The following is a 26,662-nucleotide window of genomic DNA, read 5'->3' as shown; positions in this document are numbered from 1 at the left end:
AAGAGTTGACACTGTTTTCATTGTAGCCTTAACTTGTGAAGAAGCTAACAGTATGCAAATTCTTCTTTACGCCGCTGTTTTCTCCTTATAATATATATTTTTAAATATTAATTATTAACCATGTAACATTCCAATTGACAACAATTTTGCATGGTAATTTTTTAACAGTCATTTTACAGATATAATATCACTAATTGGCTGTCTAGCTCATACTTCTGTAAAAAAATAATAATCTCAGATGCATAAAAAGATAACTCCTCTGGTTAAAGTCCTCTTCATTTGGTTGAGCAACAGAAGGGAAGAGAAGAGCACAAGAAGCCAAGGTTTGTGCATTTGTTTCCTACGATTATGTTGAACTGCATTGTCAATATCCATTCATGTGTCTCTAAATATGGGCAGTGTGAAATAGAAAATATGAGGAAAACCAGGGAAAATCACTAACTATATTAGTTTTTCTAGATCCATAATTGAACTTTTGGAAAATATATGCACTGAATCATTTCACATTAATTATTTGTTTTAGCTGCAAGATACATACATGCAGAATTATTGTTTGATTTAAAAGATATTAAAATGCAAACGACAGACAATAGAAAAATTAAATTTCAGCTGTCAGAAGCAGAAATATGGAAATTAAAATTGGAATTATGCGAAATGAGGTAGAAGGTAACACTATGATGGTTTTGCTGAAGTTGAGCATATAAGGTATATTATAATCTGTACTAAGCAGCCCTATACTGATATAATTACCTAGTAGCTATTGTTGCAATTTCTATTGTCCTGTGTATCTCAGTAGTGTCAAAATTCTTCCATCAGGTTGTCACATTTGGAGACACTTATGCAACATGGTAATTTTTTTTTCCCAAAGGTCAGTCATTTGTAGGTGTCTGCTGTAACCAATAGGTATAACATTAATCTGCTGTTTCTTAGTCTAAAATTGGATGAATAGGAAAACATTCAAGTTATGTCAATAGTCAACTTTACTTAATTGTACTGCCAAAAATGGCACACTTTTTTGTTTAGATCAAAAGCAGAAAGTAAGTTCGAATAAATGTATTTAGGAAAAATAGATTACTTTGACACCCCTGATTTTCTCTTTATGAAGTTCAAATTCTGCAATGTACCAAAGCCACTCATACTATTGACCCTTTTTTGCAAAGCATTTGGAGATATTACTATGTTGTATATTGTTTTGCTGCCTGCCTAGAAAATTTGGGATGATTGGGTAGGCTTCAAGGCAAGAGCTGGGAGGACAACATGAGTGGAGGTTGCCATTAGGGATGGGCCGAACGACCCCCTGTTCGGTTCGCATTAGAACTTTCGAACATCGGGAAAGTTCTGACCCGAATAACAAACCCCAATGAAGTCTATGAAGGCTTATATGCAAGTAATTGTGCATACAATGGTTATGGGGGTCCGGGTACTGCCCTGGGGGACATGTATCAATGAAAAAAAAGTTTGTAAAAAACTTCATTTTTAAATGAGCAGTGATTTATTGGTGCTTAACTGCTTGCCTACCAGGCACGCACACCCACTTATTGCCCAAGCCATTTTTCAGCTTTCAGCGCTGTCACATTTTGAATGACAATTACACGGTCATGCAACGCTGCACCCAAATGAAATTTTTATATTTTTTTCTCCACAAATAGAGCTTTCTTTTGGTGGTATTTGATCACCTCTGCGGTTTTTATTTCTTTCTCTATAAACAAAAGAAGAGGGACAAGTTTGAAAAACACAATATTTTTTACTTTTTGCTATAATAAATATCCATTTTTTTTTTCCTCAATTTAGGCCAATATGTATTCTTCTGCATATTTTCGGTAAAAAAAATCACAATAAGCATATATTGATTGGTTTGCGCAAAAGTTATAGCGTCTACAAAATAGGGGATAGATTTATAGCATTTTTATTATTATTTTTTTTTTTTTACTAGTAATGGCGGCGATCTGTGATTTTTATCGTGACTGCGATATTGCGGCGGACATATCGGACACTTTTAACACATTTTTGGGACCATTCACATTTATACAGCGATTCGTGCTATGAAAAAGCACTGTGTACTGTGTAACTGTCAGGGAAGGGGTTAACACTAGGGGGTGATCGAGGAGTTAAATGTGTGTCCTGGGAGTGATTCTAACTGTGGGGGGAGGGGACTGCCTGGGGGAGGTGACCGATCGGTGTCCCTATGTACAAGGGACACACGATCGGTCTCCTCTACTCTGACAGGACGTGGATCTGTATGTTTACACACACAGATCCAGGGTCCTGCTCAGTTACTGGGCAATCGCAAGTGCCCGCCGGACATCACGGCTGCCGGGCACGCGCATCGGGTCCCCAGTGACCCGATGGGCACGCGCGCCACCTAGTGGCCCAGGAAGGAGATCACGTCATGTGACAGCGTCCCAGAACGAGAGCTGCCTCGTCCCGCTGTCATATGACAGTGGGCGGGCAGGTAGTGGTTAAAGTGAAAGTATAAAAATGAAAAATTCCTTTCCCTATAGTGCCTGGGGGTCCCTTTAGTCCACCTGTAATATGGCACACCTGTACTGTGTATAGAAGTTGCTGCAGTAATAATTGCATTTATTAAAAAAATTACATTTTCCCTGCAAGTTTTTTGGGAATATCCTCTCCATGACTGTGAGAGAGTGTATGAGCAAACCTGGCCATTGGAACTCCTAGCTGACTTTTGGTATCAGGAGTGGTGTTTGATGCAAGTCCTTCCCACATGCTGCCACGCTACACGGCTATCCATCAAGTCATTAGAGCTGGAGGTGTTTTCCAGATCTTGCTACATGCCTGCTTATATCTTCTTTCTGGTAAGGAGATTGGATTGTCACTGTGGTGTGGTGTGCTCTTTTTAAACACTGAAGTTGGTGCAGGGATTTAATCTCTCCCTTTCCATCGAAAGACTGTTACTCATTATATCAGCGCTGCATGTGGACTTTAATATTTATTTTATTCCTATATCAAACAAATTGTGCTGGCTGCCTAATATTCTAATGCCCTGTACACACGGTCGGACATTGATCGAACATTACGACAACATGGATTTTTTTCCGTCGGATGTTGGCTCAAACTTGCATACACACGGTCACACAAAGTTGTCGGAAAATCCGATTGTTCTAAACGCGGTGACGTAAAACACGTACGTCGGGACTATAAATGGGGCAGTAGCCAATAGCTTTTGTCTCTTAATTTATTCTGAGCATGCATGGAACTTTGTGAGTCGGATTTGTGTACACACGATCGGAATTTCCGACAACGGATTTTGTTGTCGGAAAATGTTATAACCTGCTCTCAAACTTCGTGTGTCGGAAATTCCGATGGAAAATGTGTGATGGAGCCCACACACGGTAGGAATTTCCGACAACAAGGTCCTATCACGTATTTTCTGTCAGAAAATCCGACCATGTGTACAGGGCATAACTAGATTTTTGGTAGCGCGGATACCCCCATACATTTTTTATAACCTAATCATACCAGCGCTTATGGTAAGCAATCCAAACCAAACAAAAGCAAAATGAAGTGATATATCAATAGCAGCTGCTGTCTAAGGGTGATGAATAACCCCGCAGAACATATAGCAAATATCCCTTAGTTGAGAGCAAATGCAGTGCTTGCCAATAATATACATAAACAAAAACAATATATTGCTATTCAAAAGCACAAAAAAAAAAAAATGAAAAGAAATAGTTCACTAATCCATACATGTTTGTACTAGATGATGATTACCACATTTTTATAAAGTTCTGTACAAAGAAGAAAAAGTGCTGACGAAGGTGGTGTTCCCACATGGGGTATGTTACAGAAAGAGGAAGAATCCTGAAGATAGGGATAACACAATATTCACCAGATTATATTGACCCCTTGAGTAAGTCAGTGTAGCTCTCTGTAACCTCCCCTCCTGGGTAGGTGTTGCTCTTTTTCTCTTCACATGTTTTCTCCCTCTGTTTCCTTATGAATACAGATCTCCAGGATACTTTGAGCAAGTGGCATACATAAGGAAGGGCTCCAAATAGTGAAAATACCATTTAGAAAAAAATTAAAAATTGCACTTACACTACAGCATGAAAAACAATATATATTGCTATATATTGCTATAAAACTATGTTTTGCCTCATCCAAGATGACCGCTGGAGTTAACTACCAGGAACTGGATGGGACATTACTGAAAGTTACCACCCAACATGTTTTGTCATCATTACATGACGTATTCAGGTGCTAGCTGTGATAAACTCCAAGCACAAACACGTGTGGATTAGTGAACTATTAAAGAGGTTCTTCACCCTGTAAACAAAAACTTAAAAGTCAGCAACTACAAATTCTGTAGCTACTTTTTTTTCACAATAGATTTTTATTCAAAAGTATAATAAAATACAGACATACCAATGTGGACAAAAAACAAAAAGGAAGGGTACTCCCTCTGATACAATCAAGAGCCCGAGTGTTTTATAGAGGACCAAAATAGATGAGCCTAAAGGGCAGAGCCCTCTCAATGAAGCTACCGTTTGCTAAGAGCATAAACTCAGTGAGTGGAGTTACCCTATTACAGACATAGACTGAAAACGTATCTATGAAAGAATGGCACAATAGCAATTAGTCAAATGGTTACACAACAACAATCAAGGAAACATGGGAGTTATAATGACCAATATTACGTTCAGCACCTCAAGGCTCAATTACTTGTTCCCTTAAAAGAGTAGGAATGAGGGAACTCTTCGAACCCTCCATATGGATCCATATAAAAAACATTGGTGTTTAATAAAGAGGAAAAAGAGATAAAGGAAAAGACAGAGGAGAGACAAAAAAAATGGGGGGGGGAGAGTAAACAGCAGTTCTCTCGATCCGGGTCCTCGACCCCAGGGCGCCCCAGCCCCTAAGGGGATTGGAGATACTTAATCCAGGGGTTCTATACCTTTTCAAATTTGGTTTGCTTGTCTCTAAGAATACTTGTTAGCTTTTCATTAATCATAATCCAGGATATTTTGTGTTTAACCAGCGTGATATTGATCACGGGTGATTTCCATGCTTGTGCTTTTGTAATTTTAGCTAATGTAAATAGGAAAATTATGAGGGTTTGGAGGGGTCTGGGGATTGCATCAGATAGGTCAGTTTTGGGATTTTTGGGTATGTTCTGTCCCGTCCCTGAATAAATTAAATTGAATACTCTGATCCAACATCATTGGACCTTCGGACAAGGCCACCAAACAAGGAACATATCTCCCACCTGGCCACGGAAACACTGGGGTGAGGCACCAGGATAGATTTTCACTAACCTGCTTACCCAGGTCTCATTCCCATGCTATTTGGTATGAAGGTTTACTACTTTGGCTACTGAAGAGGAGATATAGCTCCAAAATTCCTCCATGCGATTCAGGACTACATATACATCTATTTTCAAATAAAGTTCTAGTCGCTACATCTACTTGGTCCTTATTGAAAGACTGAAGGCAATGGGTAATTTGGCACAAGCAAAACGTTTCACTAGGGAGCATCTCTAATGTTTCTCTGAAATAGGAAGGCTTTATGATCCCTTTATGATCCATAAAGTGTGCTATCCTGTAGAGGCCCTTGTTAATCCACCATGCAAATTGTTCAGGATTCTGTCCTGGGGGGAATTGAGGGTTAGTAAAAAGAGGAGCCACTGGAGAATGAGGAGATTTCATGGGTTATAACTTGCATACCGTGTCCCAGAGATGTAGCGAGTGGGATAAGGAAGGATTCACGATGGCCGACGCTCCTTTGGGGAGAGCCACATTAGGAAGTCCATAGGAAGTGAGGTACTAGCTTGTGCCTCCAACTGAACCCAGTCAGGTCATATGTCATAAGTCCATCATATAAAGATCATATGCAGTTTGAACCCAGCTGAATCCCGTGTGAGAAATCCCCTAAGGTAATGAACTTACCAGATAGATCTAGGTAATATGGTTGTGTTTAAAGAAACCCCATATTAACTTTATCTGATGGACTTATGACATATGCATTAGAATTGGGATACAATCTCTATAGTTTTTGTTTTGATTTCTTAGCGCCGCTAATGTTATAGCTTCACTGTAACATACTTTTGAGAACAAATGGCTATTGCCAATGTTTCCATAGCTATAACAAAAAGGAGGGGTGAGAGAGGACATCCCTGTCTGGTCCCCCTTTCAATTTTGAAGGGGTCTGACTTACAACCATATGCAAGGAAATTAGCTGAGGGATTTGAATATAATACCCCTAGGAGAAAAAGAAAGCTCGGTCCACAATTCCATCTCCTCAATATGTGAAGAAGTAATGGCCACGAAAGAGAGTCAAAGGCCTTGTGAAGGTCCAGTGACAGTAGTATACCTCGGCTAGTGCCTACACCATCCCAGTTAGATTGCAATAAGAAAATGAGGTCTATAGCCTGTCTAATCTGGTCTGCTGCCTGTTGGCCAGGGACAAATCCCACCTGATCTATATGTACAGTATCTCACAAAAGTGAGTACACCCCTCACATTTTTGTAAATATTTTATTATATCTTTATATATGACAACACTGAAGAAACTACATTTTGCTACAATGTAAAGTAGTGAGTATACAGCTTGTATAACAGTGTAAATTTGCTGTCCCCTCAAAAAAACTCAACACATAGCCATTCATGTCTAAACCGCTGGCAACAAAAGTACACCCCTAAGTGAAAATGTCCAAATTGGACCCAAAGTCTCAATATTTTGTGTGGCCACCATTATTTTCCAGCACTGTTTTAACCCTCTTGGGTATGGAATTCACCAGAGCTTCACAGGTTGCCACTGGAGTCCTCTTCCACTCCTCCATGACAACATCATGCAGCTGGTGGATGTTAGAGACCTTGCACTCTTCCACCTTCCATTTGAGGATGCCCCACAGATGCTCAATAGGGTTTAGGTCTGGAAACATGCTTGGCCAGTTCATCACCTTTACCCTCAGTTTCTTTAGCAAGGCAGTGGTCTTCTTGGAGGTGTGTTTGGGGTCATTATCAAGTTGGAATACTGCCCTGCAGCCCAGTCCCTGAAGGGAGGGGATCATGCTCTGCTTCAGTATGTCACAGTACATGTTGGCATTCATGGTTCCCTCAATGAACTGTTGCTCCCCAGTGCCGGCAGCACTCATGCAGCCCCAGACCATGACACTCCCACCGCCATGCTTGACTGTAGGCAAAACACACTTGTCTTTGTACTCGTCACCTGGTTGCTACCACGCAAGCTTGACACCATCTGAACCAAATACGTTTATCTTGGTCTCATCAGACCACAAGACATGCTACCAGTAATCCATGTCCTTAGTCTGTTTGTCTTAAGCAAACTGTTTGCGGGCTTTCTTGTGCTTCATCTTTACAAGAGGCTTCCTTCTGGGATGACAGCCATGCAGACCAATTTGATGCAGTGTGCAGCGTATGGTCTGAGCACTGACAGGCTGACCCCCCCACCCCTTCAACCTCTGCAGCAATCCTGGCAGCACTCATACGTCTATTTCCCAAAGACAACCTCTGAATATGACGCTAAGAACGTGCACTCAACTACTTTGGTCGACCATGACGAGGCCTGTTCTTAGTGGAACCTGTCCTGTTAAACCACTGTATGGTCTTGGCCACCGTGCTACAGCTCAGTTTCAGGGTCTTTGCAATCTTCTTATAGTTTATGCCATCTTTATCTAGAGCAACAATTCTTTTGTTGGTGCCATGTTGAACTTCCAGTGACCAGTATGAGAGAGTGAGAGCGCTAACACCAAATTTAAAACACCTGTTCCCCATTCACACCAGAGACCTTGTAACACTAACAAATCACATGACACCGGGAAGGTAAAATGGCTAATTGGGCCCAATTTGGACATTTTCACTTAGGAGCGTACTCACTTTTGTTGCCTGCGGTTTAGACATTAATGGCTGTGTGTTGAGTTATTTTGAGGGGACAGCAAATTTACACTGTTATACAAGCTGTGCACTCACTACTTTACATTGTAGCAAAGTGTAATTTCTTTAGTGTTGTCACATGAAAAGATATAATAAAATATTTACAAAAATGTGAGGGGTGTACTCACTTTTATGAGATACTGTATATATTGTGCCAGGAATTTGTTGAACTGGTTTGCATATATTTTCTTGAGAAGTTTGAGGTCATTATTGATTAATGATATTGGGCGATAGTTCGCCACATCGATGTGGTCCTTGTCCAGTTTGGGTATTAGACATATATGTGGGCTCTATTGGAGTCTGCGTCAAGGGCAACACCCTCATGTATGGCTGCAAAGAAACTCAGCAGATGGGGTGCCAGTAATGGGGTAAATTTCTTGTAATAGGAAGCTGACAAACTGGACCTGGTGTCCTGGACACAGTAACCTGTTTAATAACAGCTAGTACCTCCTCTATAGTAATTTCCTTCTCCAAAATATCTTGATGAGGAACCAATAGGGAGGGAAGAGGTAGGTCTTTAAGAAGTTCGTACAGGTCCCCGGGTGACGGGTCCCCCCACCCCCCATACAAAGTTGTAATAAGAATGGAAGAGATCCCTTATTTTCTGTGGATTCTGGGTCAAGGATCCATCTGACCTTCTAATCTTGAGAATAACAGTGCGACGGAGTCGGGGTAAAAGTTTATGAGCTAACATTGTACCAAGCCTGTCCTTCAGGGTATAAAAAAAGAGGCCTGGGTCTATCTAAGACTCTTCTCCGCCCTAGTGGTCAGGCAGAGGTTCAGTTCCAGCCGGACAGAGTCAATCTTATCCCTGAGGTCCAGGTTTTGTTTATGTTGGGCGAGCAGGTCGGACAACTCCCTTTCCTTTTCGCTTGAAAGAGCTTCCGCATTTTTTTTAAGGTGGGATGTCATTTGAATTAGGTAACCTCTAATGCCCTGTACAGATGATCAGATATTCTGACAACAAAGCCGTGGATTTTTTTCCGACGAATGTTGGCTCAAACTTGTATTGCATACACACGGTCGCACAAATCTTGACGAAAATTCCAATCACCAAGAACGTGGTGACGTACAACACATACGATGAGCCAAGAAAAATGACGTTCAATAGCCAGTGTGGCTCTTCTGCTTGATTCCGAGCATGTGTGGAATTTTGTGCGTCGGAATCATGTACACACGCTCGGAATTTCCAATAACAAGTTGTTGTTGGAAAATTTGAGAACCAGCTCTCAAACTTTTGTTGTCGGAAATTCCGACAGCAAATGTCCAATGGAGCATACACACGGTCTGAATTTCCGACAACAAGCTCACAACGAATATTTGTTGTCGTAAATTCTGACCGTGTGTATGCGTCATAATTGTAACCTTGTGGGCTGTCCAATTAATTACAGAAGGGGTATCTTCAGGATTGTTCAAGGTAAAGAACTCCTTGATGTGTTGGTCAATGTCAAAGCAGACCGAGGGATTACTTAATAGTGAATCGTTCAGTCTATATGGTGCAGGCCCCCTTTCACTTTGCAAAGTATCATACTAAGTCCAGAGCAGGGAGTGATCCGACCAGGCCACATCTACGATGCTGCTAGCTTAGAAGAGGGGCAACATAGTAGGAGTTCTAAAGAAATGGTCTATTCTAGAGTAGGTATTGTTGACATGAGAAAAGAAGGTGTAATCCTTCCTGGATGGGTTAAGCTCCTGCCAAATATTGATTAAGTTATAGTAAAATAGCATTTTAGCCAACTTAGATCCAATTTTCAGATATCTTCTAAGAGCAGGGGAGGGTATTCTAGTTTTATCAAAGATAGAGATAGAGTCCAAAGCAACTTTAGAGTCCCTTCCAAAAAGGGAAACACCCCCCAGATCAGGGGTCAACAGGGATCAGAAGAAAGGTAATTGACCCGTGTTAGGGGCATAGTAGGAAATTAAGGTGACCAGAGAGCCCTTCAGGTGTCCCACCAATATTAAATAACGGCCATCCGCGTCACTAATCCACTGAAAAGGAGAACCGCTTGGAAAAACAAATAGCTACTCCCTCAGTCTTTCCCGGACCATTTGCCAAATAAAAGTGAGGGTAGTGGTGGTGTAGAAATTTAGGATTATAAGAAAAGCACATCTGCATGTAGGGATTTGTAGTACCATCCGTCGTTTAACTGGAGAGTTTAGCCCCTGAACACTGTGAGTGACAAACTTAACCACTTCAGCCCTGGAAGAATTTGCCCCCTTCCAGACTGGGCCATTTTTTGCGATACAGCACTACATCGCTTTAACTGACAATTGCGAAGACGTGCAACATTGTACCCAAACAAACTTTATGATTGGTTAAAGTTATAGCGTCTACAAAATAGGGGATAGATTTATGGCATTTTTATAATTTTTTAATTTTTTTTTACTAGTAATGAAGGCGATCAGCAACTTTTTTCTTGACTGCGACATTGCAGCGGACAGATCGGACACTTTTGACACATTTTGGGACCATTGAAATTTATACAGCGATTAGTGCTTTAAATAGCCACTGATTACTGTATACATGTCATTGGCAGGGAAGGGGTTAACACTAGGGGGTGATCAAGGGGTTTAATATGTTCCCTGTGTGTGTTCTAACTGTAGGGGGGATAGGACTGACTAGGGAAGGAAATTAATCAGTGTTCCTATATACTAGGAACGCGCAATCTGTCTTCTCTCCCCTGACAGGATGTGGATGTATGTGTTTATACACACACACATTCCCAATCCTGCTCTGGCAGGAGCAATCGCAAGTGCTCCAGCGGACATCGTGGTCACCGGGCACACGCACGGGCTCCTCAGTGATGTGGCGGGGGCCCCCTAATCCTCTTAAAGTGGCCACTGTACAGCTACGGTGATTCGTGCAGGGGAGCCATTCTGCCACCGTCAGACGGCTGGCGGTCTGGAAGCAGTTAAAGGGGGGGCCTGGGTTAGAATTTTTCATAATGTCCCAAGGAGACAGGAAAACTCACTTACTAGTAACATACTGGGGCTCATGCATTCCGGTTAACAAGCCTTGATCACAGCACAATTTTCAAGTTAAAAAACAGAGCATATATACTGTTTGCCAAACCACACCTTCCAATTAATTATCTAATTGAGCAATTAAGAGACATCCAAGACAGAAGGTGTGGTGTAGCATTTGGCAATACAAACATGCAAAATACTTTCTAGCAATGGATGCATGTTTATACACATTATCTTCACAATACGAAATGACAAAATGTGTAAAACAAGACCAAAAGCTTCCTCCAAGTAAACTGAATGAGAAGCAGGTCTGCATCATATCTTGGGTTCAAACCCAATGTGTAGTCATGCTGGGATATGTAGTCCCATGCTGGAATAGGTTACTTATTACAATGTATTTAGCATAACAAGTGTAACAGGTAAGAGGGTAAACCCCCTTTGTTGTCTTCAAATATCAGCACTGGGTCAAGCCCAGGGCTAGGTTTGATTTTTATCCCCTCAGCGAGGGAGGGAAGCAAAAGCAAACAGGGCAAATGACCACCGGTACCGGCCACTCATCCACTCTTAAAACATCAAGTCTGATATAATCAAAAACTACGACAGAAGAAAGTCCCATGTAATTAGGACTAAATGTGATGAGGTCCTTTTCGGGTTAACTGGGTCTTCCTCTCCCACTAAGAATGACATAGGGTCAGGAAACATCATAAATGCTCCAACTGTGATCCCACCCTAGGACCAACTGGAAAAAAAAGGGAACAGTGACAAGGAGTAGAACTTGCAGTGTCCCAAATGGACAAATCAGTGGCCATCGTCTTCACAGAGGTCTGGCCTTGAGCTTGGAATTGCTTCTGGTGGAGAGCCACACCAGAGACAAAGACCTTTGTCAGGACCAGCTGGCAAGGGATTTGAGCTGTAGAGTGAGAGGGAAACCCTCTGGTTCAATTGAAATGAAGCCCAATTTTGTCAGCAACGCTTCTCCCTCCTGGAATATAGAAAAAGAGTGCTTCTTGTTGCAGTAGGTAAAGTTTAGACGAAAAGGGAAAGCCCAGTAATACTTTATATTCTTGGCAATGAGATAGTTGTAATAAGGGCTTCAGTGTCCTGCACTTTTGAACTGTGACTGGTGAGATATCTGCAAAAATCTAGATAGGATGTAGGATGATCGCGTAATTGCAAATCAGCAATTTCCCTTGCTCTGGCCATCACACATTCATTGACTGCATGGTAATGAGGTTTATTATAATGTCCCATGGCAGTCCATTGCCTCAGGGAGCCATCAGGGCTCTATGGGCTTTATCCAGTTCCAGCCTGTGAGAAGGTACCTCAGGAATAAGTTGTGAAATAAGTTCCTTAATTATAGCATCAGTGTCTGTAAAGGATTCAGGAAACCTGCGTACCCTGAAGTTATAGCGCTGGGATCGAATTTCCAGGTCATCAATCTTATCTAGAGCTTTGTCCAATCGCTTTTGTAGGACCTCGATACAATCAGTGTTCTGCTAATAGTTTCATCAAGCACAGTTTCCAGGGTCCCTATAGGAGAGCCCAATTCCTGAAATTCCTGTGTAAGGTCAGAGGTTATGCATTTTCTAGCCTTTTCTAGGCATTGAGAATCTCACCAGGAGAATGGAGACCCCGAGTACTCCAATGGCTGTGGTGTAGCCTGGGCATTAGGTGGGGGGGAAGGGCTATAGACGAGATCTCCAATCGCCCTGTCCATGTCAGATTGGGAGGAGAACATATCTCTCAGGGGACAAAAATGCAACCTGAGATGCAGTGTCAGATAGCTCACCTGCTTGTGTGTCACAGTCTCTGTAAGCAGCATAGCTGGCTGCAGGCCTTGTGTATGTTGCAGTGCTGACGCCATCTTGGCCATACGAGTGACGTCTGTAGCTCCCAGTGATACAGGCTGCGGGATCAATTTAAACATGCCTCTGGTCATAGGTCGACTTCCTGTGGCAGCGGGAGTCAGGCCGGACAGTTAGATGCAGCGAGCAGGATCGCTGTCTGTTCTGGCAGGGAGGATTAGACCAGCGGAGAGCGGAGTCAAAGTGTCACACGTCCTCCATCTTCGGCTGCGTGACAATTGCGCGGCCATGCGATGCTGTACCCACGCAAAATTGACGTCCCTTTTTTCCCACAAATAGAGCTTTCTTTTGGTGGTATTTGATCACCTCTGCAGTTTTTATTTTTGGTGCTATAAACAAAGAGTGACAATTTTGAAAAAAAAACTTTTTTTTTTTACTTTTTGTTATAATACATATCCCAAAAAATATATAAAAAAACAAATGTTTATCATCAATTTAGGCTGATATATATTCTTCTACATATTTTTGGTAAAAAAAAATGCAATAGGCATATATTGATTTGTTTGCCCAAAAGTTATCTCATCTACAAACTATGGGATAGATTTAGGGACTTTTATTTTTTTATTGTTTTTACTGGTAATGGCGGTGATCTGTGATTTTTAACAGGACTGCGACATTGCAGCGGCAAATCTGACCCCAAATGACACTTTTTGGGAACGATTGACTTTATTACATTGATCAGTGCTATAAAAATGCAATGGTCAATGTAAAAATTACACTGGCAGGGAAGGGGTTAACACTAGAGGGCGATCAAGGGGTTAACTGTGTTTCCTAGGTATATTCTAACTGTAGGGGGGATGGGCTGCCTGGGACATGACAGAGATCACTGTTTCTGATCACTGGGAACAGTATATCTCTGTCATGTCATCTGTCAGAATGGGGGATCCGCCTTGTTTACAAAGGCAGATCCCCATTCTGCCTCTGTACTAGGCGATCTCGGGTCGCCGGCGGACATCGAGTCCGCCCGACCCACGCACTGCGCCTCCGCGAGCTGACGTACAATGATTTGCGCAGGAAAGCCAACCTGCCGCAGTACAACTGGTTAATCCTTAACTGGTTAAGGACCAGTAAAGAATTGGTTTAAACTAATAAAAGGTGAAATCTGGTTGGTTGGTTAATGTACAGTACTTTATGAACCAGTGTCGCTCTTCATAATGTCTTACTAAATAAACCTGGTTGTGTACATGCTTGCTTACAGCATAAAAGCTAGTTAACAGGGTCCATGTTTTCAACATCAATATTGAGAATTCCATAGCATGATTTACAAACACTGTAATTCATTTTAAATTCCTGCATGTAAAAATGAAAAATGGCAATTGCACTTGAGATATATAAAAGACCATATTTTTCAGGAGTTTAATCCTTAATGTTACAAAACACAGTAATGCTTAAATACTCTAAAATCTCTACATATTAAATGGTATTAGAAATGCAAAGATCATTTATTTTTGTCTCTACCTGCTTGACCCAAACAGTGTGCAAACAGCATGTTGTAAACTGGTTAAAGATTTCCAATGTTAAATACATAGAAAATCCTAGTTAAACAGACACATATGGTAAGCTTGTTTTTTTCTCAGAAACAGTAGTGTGATTACATAGTGTTCTTATTTTCTACATTAATAGAGGTAGCAACCTAACAAAGACCTTAGTGTGTGATGAATTTATAATCTCATAATGTCATCATGTTGTTATCCATTTGACTTTAGTTTCAAGGGTTAGTTACTTTACAGCATATAAAGTCATCTTTTACTTTTAAGTGCTACTTTTATCTAACATGTTTAATCTTAATGGTGAACTATTAAGTTAACAATAATGGTTTTATGTGTTACATACAGACATATGTGCCAGTTGGTATTAAATGTTCTTTTATTGCATTCTGCAGATAAAATAAAAAGGGTAACAAATATCCAACAATGGTTTGCCAAACTATCAAGAGCTGCTCAATGTTTTAAAATTATTTCATCAAATGTTACTTAAGGACAAAATAAAACAGTGCAAAGATTAAAGATGATGCATAATTCATAAAAGATTCCAATTTAATGATACGCAGTAAGGCTGATTTACCAAAGGAGCTGAGAATTTTCACTCAATAAATTGTGTGAATATTCACTTCAATTATATTTTTTGTGAAGTTTAAATTTTTGTTTACCGTTTTATTTGTTAAGCAATTTTTTTTTTTTTTGCATATATGTAAAATTCTGCATTTTTTACTATAAATTTACATAAATCCCCAAGATCATTATATTTTATCGTAGCCTCCCTGACGGTTTTCCCTAGTGTGGCTCAGGGTTAAATTTCAGCACCATTAGCAGTAACCCCGAGCCACACTCGGGATTACATCTCAGGATCCTGGTGCGGTGTATTTACCTTGTATATTTGAACAACTATTTATCAAATACATGTTTGCAGGAAAAAAATACAATAAAACTAATTTTAGTGCCAACACACAATGTAATACCCGTTTTTTTTTTTTTTTTTGTTAAAATATAAAAGACGGGGCTGTGTTGAGTAAATAGATACCAAACACGTTGAGACTTAAAATTCTGTGCGCCCATGATATTGTGAAAAAAAATCTCCATAGATGACACTTTAAAGGCCTTTACTGCTCATCATTTTGGGGTTTACATATGAGCTATGAATCTAGAATTATTACTCTCATGGTTTACATACACATGCGCATCCTGTGCCATTTGTGAATGTGTGCAGGGAAATAGGAATTGTGTTAAACTTTTTTTTATGAACTTGAAGTCTAAATGTATTTTTTAAACAGTTTTTGTATGTTTTTTTTAATCTAGCTTAATTGTTATTAACAAACCCCATGTGAGAGATTTAGGCAGGTGGCAGGTACACTTTATGGGCTCTATTAGAGCCCTAATGTCTCCCTTGTCCCCCAAAGCAGCTAACCAAGTGCAAATCATGCTTGATTAGCTGCTTCCTTGGCTGAATGACAGCTCAGAAATGATTAAATCTTTGTCACCTCTGGCTTCATTTACCGCAGAGAAGATTGAGGAATAGATGTTCCTCGGTCGCCTCCGACTCCCCATCCTAAAGCACTTCAATGTAGACCTTGGATCCCAGAAATAGTGGGAGAGCCCAGGAACCATTGTGTGGGGGGGGGGGGGAACCACACCTCTCACACTATACAGTTACCAAGATCCTTCTACTTTACAGGTGGGTGCTGGCTGAACAAAAGGAGCACAAGCTTATACTGCAGTTGCCACAAGCCACAAGCTCGTGCTTAACCCCTCACTCACACATACACTATATTGCTAAAAGTATTGGGATGCCTGCCTTTAAACACACATCAACTTTAATGAACTTTAATGGCATCCCAGTTTTAGTCCGTAGAGTTCAATATTGAGTTGGCCCACCCTTTGCGGCTATAACAGCTTCAACTCTTCTGGAAAGGCTATCCACAAGGTTTAGGAGTATGTCTATGGGAATGTTTGACCATTCTTCCAGAAGCGCATTTGTGAGGTCAGGCACTAATGCTGGACAAGAAGGTCTGGCTCACAGTCTCTGCTCTAAATCATCCCAAAGGTGTTCTATCAGGTTGAGTGCAGCCCAGTCAAGTTCCTTCACCCCAAACTTGCTCAACCATGTCTTTATGGACCTTGCTTTGTACACTGGTACAAATCATTTGGTGGAGGGAGAATTATGGCATGGGGCTGGGCTTGGCCCCTTAGTTCCAGTGAGGGGAGCTCTTAAGGCATCAGCAAACCAAGACATTTTGGTCAATTTCATGCTCCCAACTTTGTGGGAACAGTTTATGGACGGCCTTTTCCTGTTCCAACATGACTGTGCACCAGTGCATAAAGCAAGGTCCATAAAGACATGGATGACCTAATTTGGGATGTAGGAACTTGACTGGCCTGCACAGAGTCCTGACCTCAACCTGAAAGAATTCCTTTGGGATGATTTAGAGCAGAGACTGTGAGCCAGGCCTTCTTGTCCCCATCAGTGCCTGATCTCATAAATGTAGAATAATCAAACATTCCCATAGACACACTCCTAAACCTTGTGGACAGCCTTCCCAGAATAGTTGAAGCTGTTATAGCTGTAAAGGGTGGGCAAACTCAATATTGAACCCTTCGGACTAATACTGGTATTTCATTAAAGTTCATGTGTATGTAAAGACAGGTGTCGCAATACTTTTGGTAATATAATGTATACTACATACATCCAGAGAACTGAAGTGGTTAACTGATTAGCACATGTGTGGGTGTTCAATGTGAACAGGAATTTGCTTATCATATAATTGAATAACTTACCTGAACATTTGCACATTTTCTTGAGTGAAGATTCTTAATTCCTATAGTAAATCGGCCTCTTTATCAGCTTTTGAGACTTCCAATGCAGAGATCAAGGGTCCTGATTTTATGAAGCAGCCCTCTTGATGTAAGCAGCCATAGATCTGAGATAGTCAGTGGATCGAGGACAGAGAGGCAATAACAAAGTGAACGGAGGGTATGGGATACTAGGGAGTACAGAGATCTCAGATAATTGTTAAAGGAAGAGATGAACCTGAGACTAGAAATGTCTCCACTGCAGAAAAAATAATTTCCAATCTTTAATCTTAGTATTTCCCCCAATCTATTAAACTGAGGTTCATTTTTCAAAAGCATTCATTTTTAAGACTATGTACACATACTGTATATGATTCATGTATAAGTGTGGGACAGCATCATTAAACATACACACACAGACACCAGATTCAACGTTTATTTTACCATCGTATTGTTTGAATCAAAGCATCTGCTTTCCTGAGCATTTGTGTGTTTTGAGCCAGTCTGCTCAACTGTCCTTTCTGCAAAAAAGTGCCAATGACAGTCAACAATGTGTGCTAAATGTTTCCTTTTGAAAAAGCGGTAGATGAATGAATCATTCATTTGTATATAATTCTATAAATATTATCATTAAGATACACTTTAGTAGCTGTCCCATTTTCCAAAGAAGCTTTACATTTATGGCCAGCATTAGCCCTACTGTCCTTCATGAACATTTCAAAATGTCCATGTGCTTCTTTATCTAAAATATACATTCCCTCTTTTATCTGATTCTATAGATCCAATAAATGATATATAGCAAACACACATTTTCTTTTGTAGCACAGTTCTTACATTTAAACTCTGTATTTAAAAGTAAACACCATAAACGTTAATGTGTATTAATGTGCCAATTATATAGCCTGAATTACCTTGTAGTTTTTTTCCTACGTAGATGGTGAATTAGGTTTATTTTTCTGTGTGTACTTGTATTTTGTCATCTAGAATGCTTTTAAACCAATGGAAGATGCAATTACGGCAATAGGGTATTGATCTGGAAAGCGAAGATTAGTTTTAATGAATTTTGTTGCTGGTGTAGAGTTAAACAGTAATGGTGTTGTACGTTACAGAAGATTGAGCAGTTGGCTGTACAAGGCCTTGCACTGTTTGTCAGCTGTGGCATGTTTCCTAAGTTCAGTAAGCATCCTGCATCTCTGGGGATTATGCTGGAGATGAACAGCTGGTGTACATATCCTTGTAAATCACATGCTAAAAAGATCAGATTTACATGCTGGGACATTAATACCAATGCTAAAAATAAACATTTATTAACATTAATGGAGTCAGTTTTGAGCCGGGACAGGAAATGTAAAATACAGTTTCTATCAAATAAGCAATATATTGTTGGAATATGAATAGGTCAGCATGAAATTCTTCACTTTAATGTAACATGGAAGGAAGAAAGTACCCTAAGCCAGTTGAAAACAAAGGTAAAAATGTACTAATGTTTATACTCAGGATCTTGTTGACAAAAAGAGCAAACTTTTTTATAAAGGAGCAAAAAGGCACAAAAGTGCATATAAGGGTAAAACTCTTGTTTATAGCTAGAAATGCAATATACACACGTGAACATGCGTATAGGTGTGTAAACACGTGTACGTACGTAAATTACTATACTTAAAAGTAAAATTTACTATTTTTGTTTCATGGCTCGGTACTCATCGCTCTATTACTCATCTTTACACAGCTGTGTGTATGGTTCCAATGTATCTATATCTAGTATCTGTATTTAGATCAGTAAAAAATTGGATGTTTTTTACTCCCTACTATAACAATGTGCCATCCTGATAGTCTTTTAATACAAGAATAATAGTATAGCTTATCAAAAATATGTGTCTTATAAACACATTTTTTAGGAGTACTTTATGTATATGAATTAATGATAGTGCTTTCTATCTGATGAGTAATCCTTGGGGGCATACTTAAACATTGCATCCTATTGGGGAGAAAATGTTACTTTTCACACATATTATAAGAAACTCTGCTCTGCTTTAGCTCACTGACAATCACAGGGCTGTACTTGTTCTCTCCTCTCATGCTATGTTGGAAAATACAGCTTTTTTGATTTCACATGTATTAGTCATAAACACTTGTTTTATGACTGTTTATTTTATATGAATATGAAATAGTGCAGCCTGTCTATTGTGTTGTTATGTTTGGCTTACATAGCTTATCACAAGGCAGAGGCGTAGCTTGAAGCTTGTGGGCATTGATGCAAAAGTTGACCTGGGCCCCTCCACTACTTCCAATGTGCGTGCAGATACATCCACCACACGCCAAGATACTCAAAGTGGCTTAAGAGTTTAGAGTTCCCAGAGTTCCTCTTTACATCAGAGGACAGGGATTACCACTGGAGAATCAGAGGACAAGGATCACCGCTGGAGAATCAGAGGACAGGGACCCCTGGCAGGTCACTTGGCAGAGCTCCTTTCCCATCCCAGCCTTGTATACAGCCCCCCCCACACACACACTACACAGGGCTGAAATCACATTCCTTTACACACACAGACTGTCAGTCTTCACAAGGTGTATCTGGCTTTTATGTTGCCCTTCTGAATTGTGAAATTCTCTGGTTGGAACGACAGTGTAGTTACAGCAGGCAGATACACCCTGTGCAGATCATGGCTAACTGGCTGTATTGTAAAGGAATGTGATTTCAGCCCTGTGTAGTGTGTGTGTGTGTGTGGGGCGGCTGTATACAGTGCTGAGTGGTATAATGGGAAAGGAGCTCAGCAGCTGTACATAGCATACAGGGTGGAGGGGGTGGTCAGGGGGCTTTGGGGAGGGGGCACCTTAGACCTGGGTGGGCAAAGCCATGTGACACAAAATCTGGAGCCTGCAGCCCCTCAGGGCCCCCCCGAGGAGGTGTTTAGGGATTTGTTTTAGCCAGTTCTGAAGGTTTCTGTCAGCGTTGGCAGGTGTTGGGGGAAGGCCACCTCCCGGAGGTGTGTGTCTCTTCCCCAGTTGTCTGAATGAATGTTTTTTTTCATGGTTAGTATTAAAATAATGCATTATAGCCACCAGATGGAGCTGATGAGCATAGGAAACACATATGTTTTTGTAACAACACATATAACAATTCTAGAGAATTCTAGAGGGACTAGAACAGATCCATAGAATGGATGAAGCAGAAGCAGGAATATCCATGCAATGCAGTTCCTCAGGTACAACGTTATCTGCAGCAACTAGAACAATGAGCAGCAAAGAAAAAGATTAACAAACCAAACACCAAATCCCATGAGACTAGCAGTAAAAGACAGCAGCGCCTTAAATCTCATACTGCCCTAATTAGAGTTTTTTTTTACCATAAGTAGTTGCTAGTATTTAGGTTTATCAGGTCACCTATGACCACTGAGTCAGATCACCATATACTATATGTCCTGCTTATGGTTGTAAGCTCAGCATTATTTTGGTATACTCTGATGCACACGGACTAACTACATTCAGTTCTCTACGTTTTTGGAGTTATTATTTTATCACTGTAACTTTTTCTTTTAATTTCTGATATATAGCTGATATATGTTCTTGCTGCATTATTCTCTGAAAGACTAAAACTACTGAATGTGCCTTTCCAAGAAAACATATTGATTACCTTATTCTCGATATGTTGAACCTGGTTTGATTATGTTTTCATAAGTCTGTTAGGTGAACAAGTATGTTGCACTTAAATGAGATAAACAGTAAATAAATGATATAAACAAGTGAGTCCAAAAGTCACAAACGTGACACAATAGTGAAAGCTTGAATGTTGTGTCACCATCTTCCTCCACCTTGTGCGACCACCACCAAAAAAAATAGGATGTGCCCTTACCAAAGAGCATTGACCACCTATTACGGGGAGGGGTCAACATAGGCTTGTATGTCTGGAAACACTCCACATCTGTAAAGAGGTCCAGTCAACAGAAACTTCAAGCCACCACCGGGGAAAACATCAGGTTTCTTTTACTCCAACCGTGACATCAGGTCATATACCTGAAATAAGAGACAAACGCCACAATAGTGTAAAACCTTTTTTACCAGGATTTAATGGAGGTAATGCACTTACATGAAAAGACGATTAAAACAGCATGTACTGGACACAGTGGTTTCAGAGGTAGATTCTCCAAATGCGATGAAAGGATATGACGCTATCGCTCATATGTCTGTTACCTGCTATTCTCAATAAAAACGTATTGAAAGTAAATCTCATACTGCAGATATAGCAATGCCGCTTTAGGTAAGTAGGGACTAGGCACAGGATTAGGGCTAATAAATTGTGTCTTTAATCAACTCCCAGAGTGGTAGTTAACCTATCATTAAACCCTACAATTGCAAACATAAAATCAAACCATTTTTAAATCATTAGGGCTACATGCAAAAAAAAAAAAAAACATTCTTAAAAATAGCAATTAGTACCTGCCACTGTGCTCAACCTATAAACTTGTGAAACTCCACCAGCTAGAGTGGGAGAAGCTGTAGCAATTCATTCATCTCCTCCTGGGCGGCACAGTGGTGTAGTGGTTAGCACTCTCACCTAGCAGTAAGAAGGGTCACTGGTTCGAATCCCAACCACGACACTACCTGCTTGGAGTTTGCATGTTCTCCCTGTGCCTGCGTGGGTTTCCTCCGGGTACTCCGGTTTCCTCCCACACTCCAAAGACATGCTGGTAGGTTAATTAGATCCTGTCTAAAATTGTCCCTAATATGTATGAATGTGAGTTAGGGACCTTAGATTGTAAGCTCCTTGAGGGTAGGGACTGATGTGAATGTACAATGTATATGTAAAGCGCTGCGTAAATTGACAGCGCTATATAAGTACCTGAAATAAATAATAAATAAATGAATGTAGTACCTGAATGACTGACAGTTTTACCACAGCTGATACAATGCAGGTAGAGGCTGCTGATTACTTTTTAATTTACTGTATATCCAATTTAAAATACACCAGCTAGGCAAAAGTTATGTAAGTTGTCATCGCTGACCTTTCTATTTTATAATGTTAGTTCCGTACCCTTTATGCTATTGCTTTGGCTTCACCGCTTTCTGATTCATTTACCCAAAAAAGTATAAAGTTAACCGGTTCCCGACTGGCGCACGCCGATGTACGTCGGCAGAATGGCACGGCTGGACAAATGGGCGTACCCGTACATCCCTGATTTGCCGCCGTGCCGTTGCGAGCTCCATGAGTCAGGTCGCAGGTCCCGTGGACTCAATTGCCGCGGGGATACCCGTGATCGCCTCACGGAGAGGACGAACGGGGAGATGCTAATGTAAACAAGAATCTTCCCGTTCTGCCTAGTGACAGTGTCACTGATCTCTGCTCCCTGTGATTGGGAGCAGAGATCAGTGACGTGTCACATGTAGCCACGCCCCCCCCCCACAGTTAGTAACACATCCCTAGGACATACTTAACCCCTCCCTAGCCCCCTAGTGGTTAACCCCTTCACTGCCAGTGTCATTTACACAGGAATCAGTGCATTTGTATAGCACCGATTGCTGTATAAATGACAATGGTCCCAAAAATGTGTCAAAAATGTCTGATGTGTCCGCCATAATGTCCCAGTCACAATAAAAATCGCTGATCGCCGCTATTACTAGTAAAAAAAAATTATTAATAAAAATGCCATAAAACTATCCCTTATTTTGTAAACGCTATAACTTTTGCGCAAACCAATCAATAAACGCTTATTGCGATTTTTTTTGCCAAAAATATGTAGAAGAATACGTATCGGCCTAAACTCAGGAAAAAAAAATGTTTCAAATATTTTTTGGAGATATTTATTATAGCAAAAAGTAAAAAAATAATGCATTTTTTTCAAAATTGTCGCTTTTTTTGTTTAAAAAAATAAAAACTGCAGAGGTGATCAAATACCACCAAAAGAAAGCTCTATTTGTGGGAAAAAAGGACATCAATTTTGTTTGGGAGCCACATCGCACGACCGCGCAATTGTCAGTTAAAGCGGCACAGTGCCGAATCGCAAAAAAAGCACTGGTCAGGAAGGGGGTAAATTCAGCCCTGGCTGAGATCAAGGAGCATGTTGCAACAAGTCCTGCAAATATCAGTGCATTTGAAGTGACTGTATGGACAGTGTTTGTGCTTGCAAAGTTCAGTTTGGAAGGGAAGGAGTTTCACGGCGCACGGGAGCAGGCCTGCTTATCAGAACAGGTGGTGCCAACTAGAATGGAAGCTTGGGGTGGAGACACCCTGCAGAAAGAGCCCAGCATGTTCAGTACAGGAGAGCTGAGGAGGAGTGCATCATGGCGGGTTATCTACAGCCCTGTGGCCCGTTCATAAGCCTTCCCAATATGAAGGCACTGGACAGCCAATACCGGATGGTGGATACTGGGGTGCGGCTAGAGCACTGAGGGGCATTCGCTCTCAGCATGATCAATGGTATGGACAAATTATGCCTGTTGTGCCTACAGCACAACAGGCACAAACCTACAGCAGCAGTTGGAGCCTGGCTGAAGTGTGGGCACTGTGAAGAGCTAGAGGGGGAAGTCTAGGGGTGAGTTGTGCGCAGGCCTGCAGTTGGTTAGACGTCTGACACTCCTGTGGTAGGGGCTTGAGAATCACAGCAGTTCAGAGCACAAGGGAGGAAGAGCCATTGCAGGAGGTGAGGGATCCAAGCTGGCTACTGAAGTCCACCCTGTCAGCCCCACCTGAAAGGAGCCAGCTGTTGAGGACCATGCATCTTCAGGTGAGCCGGAGTGGAGTGGCAGTGTCAGTGAAATAGACTGGGGTCTCCCAGATGGGAGGCTGAGTTTGGGCCCCTAGAACTGGAGGCTTAGTGGTCCCTGGAGAGAGAGTCAGAAGAGGAGTGGACTTGGGGGATGCTCAGGAAGCTGAAAGTCTGCCATCAGGAATATCCGGGGGAGAGCCGCGTGAGACGTCCGTTACCCCTGAAGAGGCAGAGTGGGCAGGGGAGGAGCAGCAGCAGCCCCATCTACCTGCACAGATAAACAGCTAACAACTTCACAACATCAACCCCGTAATGCCCCTGCCCCATTCCTGGTCCAGACAGAGCCAGCTGTCTCCCAGGGCAGGTTACAGGCATGAGACACGGCCTACAAAATGCGGATTACCTGATCTTTACAGGCCTGTGTCCTTTTAGAAAGAGGAAAGCCCAGGGAGCTACCCAGGTTCTCCCGGTTTCAGAGGGAGGTGCAGAGAAGGAGTGCTCTGAAGTGGGGATTGGACTTTCCCTATGTTCCACAAAATGTCATGGACATCATTGGTCTCCCACACCAACTGGGAAAAGGAACTTGTATGGGACTATTTTCATGTTACTAAAGCCCAGAAGGGAACCTCACAACAAAGACGCGTGGACCAGGTTCCAAGAGGGGTCCCAATGGAGAAGTCATCAGAATGCCCAATCCAGACATGTACTGGTGTGCAAAGAGGCTGATGTAGGACCCAAGCAGCTGATGTGTTAGGGAAGTTTTGCCCCACTGAACGGACTAGGCTGGACCCTACCACCTATTCTATCCAGATGTGAGACTTTGGAGAAGAAGCGGTGGTAAGGCATGTTGCTTTAAAAAGACTGTTGCTATGGAGGGTCTCCTCCTTTTCAGAGACTCTTTTCATAATCCCCTGCTGACAGACTGTACAGTTAGTTAGAAAGTTAGTGTGAGGATTGTGTTTTTCCCTTTGTTTCTATGCTTGCAGGTATCATCATGGACAGCTGTCCTCCTGCTCAAGTAATGGACTTTTGGACATTCCTGTTTCCTACAGTTGTTGGGAGGGCTTCCCTTTAGGGGGAGGTGCTCCAATAAACATATGCCATTGGTAAAAATGTAAATATGTTTGTGTTTTCTAGCTGTGGGGATCTATAGTTTCGGTTGTATATTTGCTGTGTATATAGCTTGAAAAACAATTGTACGCTTATATTTAGGGATGGGCTGTCTGTTCGGGTCGAACATGAGTTCGACTTGAAGATTGGCTGTTCACCCGTTCGCTGAATAGCGAACAATTTGGGGTGTTCACGGCAAATTCGAAAGCCGCAGAACACCCTTTAAAAGTCTATGGGAGAAATCAAAAGTGCTAATTTTAAAGGTTAATATGCACGTTATTGTCATAAAAAGTGTTTGGGGACCTGGGTCCTGCCCCAGGGGACATGTATCAATGCAAAAAAAAGTTTTAAAAACAGCCGTTTTTTCGGGAGCAGTGATTTTAATAATGCTTAAAGTGAAACAATAAAATGAAATATTCCTTTAAATTTCATACCTGGGGGGTGTCTATAGTATGCCTGTAAAGTGGCGCATGTTTCCCATGTTTACAACAGACAGAGAGCAAAATTACATTTCTAAAGGAAAAGAAAGTCATTTAAAAGTACTAGCGGTAGCGCCGGCAGCTATAATGAATTGTTGGTTCTCTGCAATACTCAAAAAAGTCATTGAAAAAAATGGCATGGGATTCCCCCACAGTGCATTACCAGGCCCTTTGGGTCTGGCATGAATATTAAGAGGAACCCCGAACCAAAATTTAAAAAAAAAATGCGTGGGGGTCCCCCCAAATTCCATACCAGGCCCTTCAGGTCTGGTATGAATATTAAGGGAAACCCTGTGCCAAAATAAAAAAAAAAACGGCGTGGGGGCCCCCCTCAAAATCCATACCAGACCCTTATCTGAGTACGCAACCTGGCAGGCCGCAGAAAAAGAGGGGGAGACGAGAGAGCGGCCCCTCCCTCCTGAACCGTACCAGGCCACATGCCCTCAACATGGGGAGGATGTCCCCATGTTGATGGGGACAATGGCCTCATCCCCACAACCCTTGCCAGGTGGTTGTGGGGGTCTGCGGGCGGGGGGCTTATCAGAATCTGGAAGCCCTCTTTAACAAGGGGACCCCCAGATCCTGCCTCTCCCCCGTGTGAAATGGTACCCCTACCATTTCACAAAAAAGTGTCAAAAATGTTAAAAAAGACAAGAGACAGTTTTTGACAATTTCTTTATTAATGTTTCTTCTTTCCCCGCTTCTTCTTCCATCATCTTCTGGTTTTCATTCGGTTTTCTTCCTCCATCTTGTTTTTCCCCCGCTTCTTCCTCCGATCCTCTGCATCTTCCTTTGGTCTTCTTGTCCACATCTTCCTCCGGCGTCTTCTTCCCCGCTTTGTTCTCCGGACGATCCGCATCCATGGGAGGTTCCCGCTGTGTGACGCTTCTGTCCTTCTGACAGTTCTTATATAACTGAGGGCAGCCCCCTCTGACACCACAGGGACACCATGGGGAAAACCATAGGGAAGTCCCTGTGAAGTCCCTGTGCATCAGAGGGGGGCGGGGTCACAGGGTGGCCCTCAGTTATATAAGAACTGTCAGAAGAACAGAAGCATCACACATCGGGAACCTCCCATGGATGCGGATCATCTGAAGAATGAAGCGAGGAAGAAGAAGCCAGAGGAAGATGCGGACAAGAAGACAGAAGGAAGAAGCAGAGGATCGGAGGAAGAAGAGGAAGAAGAACAAGATGGAGGAGGAAAACCGAATGAAGACCAGAAGAAGGTGGAAGAAGAAGCTGGGAAAGAAGACATTAATAAAGAAATTGTCAAAAACCATCTCTTGTCTTTTTTAACATTCTTGACACTTTTTTTGTGAAATGGTAGGGGTACATTTGTAC

General features: G+C 41.7%; 1 protein-coding gene and 1 long non-coding RNA gene across 3 annotated transcripts in view; one reads left to right on the top strand and one right to left on the bottom strand.

Annotated features, from left to right (window-relative positions):
- On the bottom strand, positions 1 to 21,260 carry LOC141139732 (uncharacterized). 2 transcript variants are annotated; one of them, XR_012243794.1, is made up of 6 exons: positions 20,882 to 21,260; positions 17,943 to 18,064; positions 17,476 to 17,552; positions 17,017 to 17,159; positions 751 to 890; positions 1 to 385 (listed from the first exon to the last, which is right to left on the bottom strand). It is a non-coding gene; the product is annotated as an uncharacterized lncRNA (long non-coding RNA). The 2 variants fall into 2 exon arrangements; XR_012243795.1 differs by lacking the exons at positions 1 to 385; positions 751 to 890 and adding an exon at positions 8,036 to 13,074.
- Positions 306 to 26,662, top strand: part of SI (sucrase-isomaltase) — a 470,126-nt gene continuing 443,769 nt past the window's right edge. Inside the window, exon 1 of the mRNA XM_073626135.1 lies at positions 306 to 323. The gene's annotated coding sequence lies outside the window, so the exon portion shown is untranslated. The remainder of the gene's footprint in view (positions 324 to 26,662) is intronic.

This window comes from Aquarana catesbeiana, linkage group LG04, assembly GCF_042186555.1.
Source record: "Aquarana catesbeiana isolate 2022-GZ linkage group LG04, ASM4218655v1, whole genome shotgun sequence".
NCBI classification, from domain to species: domain Eukaryota; kingdom Metazoa; phylum Chordata; class Amphibia; order Anura; family Ranidae; genus Aquarana; species Aquarana catesbeiana.
This window is presented reverse-complemented; position numbering and strand designations above follow the sequence as displayed.